Here is a 4,176-nt window from a genome sequence, read left to right as displayed (position 1 = left end):
AGTCCATAAGCTATGAGTTGCGTTCAGTTCGTTGACGATCAATGAAGACTTGAAATCAATTGGTGTTTGCCTTATTTGAGGCAATAGGGCTTATCCATCTGACATTTCATCACAGCACACATTAGGTAAAAGAGATGTTTATTTATTAAGATATCGGTGTATACTGTTTCCTCTCCAAGGGAGTTTATCTTTATCGAATGAATGCCTTCTGTTAAATCAGTGCCTTTATCTCCTTCAGATGCAGTTTTGTGTGCGTATATATAAATATATATATATTTCTAGACAGAGTAGTGTTATATTATTTATTCCCTCTGGCGTCTGTTCTCCGTAGAGGAAATGATTCTTAAACTGCTGTTTGACTCCTAAACCCTGTGAAATCCTCTTCTCTTTCTACATTTCAATATCTTTCGTTGACGATTCGGTGATGTCGGCGCTCATGAGCAGATCGCGTTCTGCTGAATACTCTCTCAGGTATCATAAAGACTCATCACTGTCCACACAAACAAGTGTTTTATAAACTATAGTACACTGCGGATTAATCGCCGTGAGCTTTTGGGAGTCGATTACTAAATTATGTATTCGCAGACTTCGCTGTGAACGTGCGCTGGAGCTCACGCCGAGACGTCTTTCTTAGCAATAAAAACCAAAACAGATCAAATACCGGCCCACGAACAACTGGCGATTCTCTTTATATCAGTTCAGAAGGGATATTTTTGAAACTCGTTCGAAGAATATTATATTTCTTTAAAAGATAGAAACGGATTTGTTTGTTTGTTTATTTGTATGAGGTCAACGTTTTTTCCTTCTGTCTTGTATTCTCGTGTAGTTTGAAGCAAATGTATTGGCGTCTTGCTGTATTATTCGTATTATTGTTATTAATATTATTATTGTTGCTATTTATATCCAAGGGACATTATTAGTAGAGGTAGACTTTATGTAGAAGTTGAAACACTTTTCCAATGCCTTGTCAGGGTTTGATTTTGATTTCTCCTGCTCCCAAAAACACAGAATCTGCCCCTGAACTGCACTGCCCTACATCTGCATGTTACTTATTCCTTGACTCGAAATTAACGTTTTCTGTTTAGGTTCGGGGCGTCTAGATTCCCAGCGCACCAAAGTTTTCTGTGCAGTTTTTGCAGGCTTCGTACAGTCGTGCTAAATCTCAGGAAAAGTCGAGGGAAGGAACGCGCCATCGTGTGAAACTGACTACTGTACTTTACACACCTGGCGATCATATTCTAGACTTGAAGTATATGAGAGAAAAAAAAATGCGAATTTAGGAATAACCCTCGAGTATTACTACAAGTTCTCTGCTTTTGATATTCGTTTTTTACATGTGTGTAATTTTTATGCAAGCAGTTTCGAAACTGGATCGATAATATGAACAAAAACAATCCGGTTCCCATGAAACTGTGATTGGCTCCAGATACTAGTTTCAACATTTTTGTGTGTAAAAACCTTTTCTTTTGTCCTGACGACTCTTGCCAGAATTAAATACACGGAAATCACAAGTGAACACTTTAATAATAAAAACAAAACATTTATTAAATCTGCTACTGATTGTGTATGTATTGTTGTTGATATTATTATTGTTATGTTAGAATTCTGTTCAGCACTTTTACTTTGGGCTTCTTTGTTTTATCCCAATATTTATGAGCGTAAATGGAAGTGTAAATAGTGTAAACAAATGTGCCTTTTGACTCAATCTGTACGTTTTCTACATTTAACAGAAGGAATATATTGTACTGCAAAATAATTTTTAACAAACAATAAAATTTTAAGAGTTTGTTCAAATACTTGTCTGTGTTCGTTTTATTTCTAGAAGCATCTTAACATGACTGAATTAAGGCTGCTCTGTGCAAGCTCAAAATAAAGTGTGAAGATCCAGTGCTGTGTAAAAGCCAGAGTAAATGATTCCTTCTTAGCCCCTAATTGCTGTGTAAATGCATTCATGCCACCTCTGAGCAGCATTAAACAGTTTGTGTAATGCCACTTCAGAAGTGCTTCTGTGCCATCTTTGCAGCATAAACTTGAATATGCTAAACATTCCGCTTCTGTATTACCATCTCATCACTGTATAGGGTATAAATTTGTCCATTTATTTATATTAACATATCACATGCACATTTATTAATTTAGTTAAAGGTGCTGTAGGGAACTTTTGTAAAAAAATATTTTTTACATATTTGTTAAACCTGTCATTATGTCCTGACAGTAGAATATGAGACAGATAATCTGTGTAAAAATCAAGCTCCTCTGTCTCCTCCCAGTGTCCTATTGCCATTTGCAGAAACTCCATCGCTCCCGGTAAGAAACAACCAATCAGAGCTGCGGTCCGTAACTTTGTTTGTGTTCAAAATGTAGAAAAATGTATATAATAAGCGAGTACACCATGAATCCATTTTCCAAACCGTGTTTTTAGCTTGTCCTGAATCACTAGGGTGCACCTATAATAAGTGTTTATATTGGGACTATTTTAGATTGCTTCGGGGATACCGCGGCGGAGTAACCCAGTACCTTTGTGATTCTTCATAGACATAAACAGAGAGAAGTAGTTCCGGCTACGATGTTCTTCCGCAAGACGCAAGCAGTTCTGTTTATTAACCGATAGAGCATCAAAAGTTCCCTACCGCAGCTTTAATGCACATTTTTGTTTTATTTAAGGTATCATTTAGTTAATGCACATTTTTGTTTCAATTCAAATATTTCATTTCAATGCATAAAAAGCATTGAGATATCACATGCGCATTTGTAATGATTTTTTATTAATTTAGTTAATGCACATTTTTGTTTTATTTAAAGTATCATTTTGTTAATGCACATTTTTGTTTCAATTAAAATATTTCATTTCAATGTATAAAAGGCATTGAAATATCACATCCAAATTTGTAATTATTTTTTTATTAATTTAGTTCATGCACATTTGTTTTATTTAAAGTATCATTTAGTCAATTAATAAAAAGCATTGAAATATCACATGCACATATGTAATGATTTTTTATTTAGTTAATGCACATTTTTGTTTTAATTAAAATAAAATTGTATTTCAGTGCATAAAAAGCATTGAAATATCACATGCACATTTGTAATGATTGTTTATTAATTTAGTTAATGCACATTTTTGTTTTAATTAAAATATAATTTTATTTCAATGCATAAAAAGCATTGAAATACTTAATGCACATTTGTAATGATTGTAAATTTATTCAATGCCCATTTTTGTTTTAATTAAAATATAATTGTATTTCAGTGCATAAAAAGCATTCAAATATCACATGCACATTTGTAATGATTGTAAATTTATTCAATGCCCATTTTTGTTTTAATTAAAATATAATTGTATTTCAGTGCATAAAAAGCATTCAAATATCACATGCACATTTGTAATGATTGTTTATTAATTTAGTTAATGCCCATTTTTGTTTTAATTAAAATATAATTTCGTTTCAGTGCATAAAAAGCATTGAAATATCACATCCACATTTGTAATTATTTTTTTATTAATTTAGTTCATGCACATTTGTTTTATTTAAATTTGTAATTATTTTTTTTATTAATTTAGTTCATGCACATTTGTTTTATTTAAAGTGTCATTTAGTCAATGAATAAAAAGCATTGAAATATCACATGCACATATGTAATGATTTTTTATTTAGTTAATGCACATTTTTGTTTTAATTAAAATAAAATTGTATTTCAGTGCATAAAAAGCATTGAAATATCACATGCACATTTGTAATGATTGTTTATTAATTTAGTTAATGCACATTTTTGTTTTAATTAAAATAAAATTGTATTTCAGTGCATAAAAAGCATTGAAATACTTAATGCACATTTGTACTGATTGTTAATTTATTCAATGCCCATCTTTGTTTTAATTAAAATATAATTTCGTTTCAGTGCATTAAAAGCATTGAAATATCACATGCACATTTGTAATGTTTTTATTTATTTATTTATTTATTTAGTTAATCCACATTTTAGTTTTAATGAAAATATTTTATTTCAATGCATAAAAAGTCTAAGCTTGACTAATAATGCTAGAGGAGCCACTCCTGTGCTTGAGTCACTTCTGTCATGCTGTTGTGTGTCAGGTGATGTTTGTTTAGCGGATCTCCGGCAGGTGCCAGCAGCGGCTTCCAGACGGACGCGCGTTGCGCGCGACCCCGCGGCAGG

The 4,176-nt window shown here is 32.2% G+C and overlaps 1 protein-coding gene across 3 annotated transcripts in view; it reads left to right on the top strand.

Moving 5' to 3' along the window:
• The window catches only part of LOC127938358 (protein strawberry notch homolog 2), a 30,276-nt gene extending 28,482 nt beyond the window's left edge, over positions 1-1,794 (top strand). For all 3 annotated transcript variants that reach the window (XM_052534945.1, XM_052534951.1, XM_052534937.1), the window contains exon 32: positions 1-1,794. This exon is cut by the window's left edge and continues 1,158 nt beyond it. The gene's annotated coding sequence lies outside the window, so the exon portion shown is untranslated.
• The last annotated feature ends 2,382 nt before the right edge of the window (positions 1,795-4,176 follow it).

The sequence above is a fragment of the Carassius gibelio genome, chromosome A2 (genome assembly GCF_023724105.1).
Source record: "Carassius gibelio isolate Cgi1373 ecotype wild population from Czech Republic chromosome A2, carGib1.2-hapl.c, whole genome shotgun sequence".
NCBI lineage: Eukaryota > Metazoa > Chordata > Actinopteri > Cypriniformes > Cyprinidae > Carassius > Carassius gibelio.
Note: the sequence above shows the minus strand (reverse complement) of the source record. Positions and strands in the feature narration are given on the sequence as shown.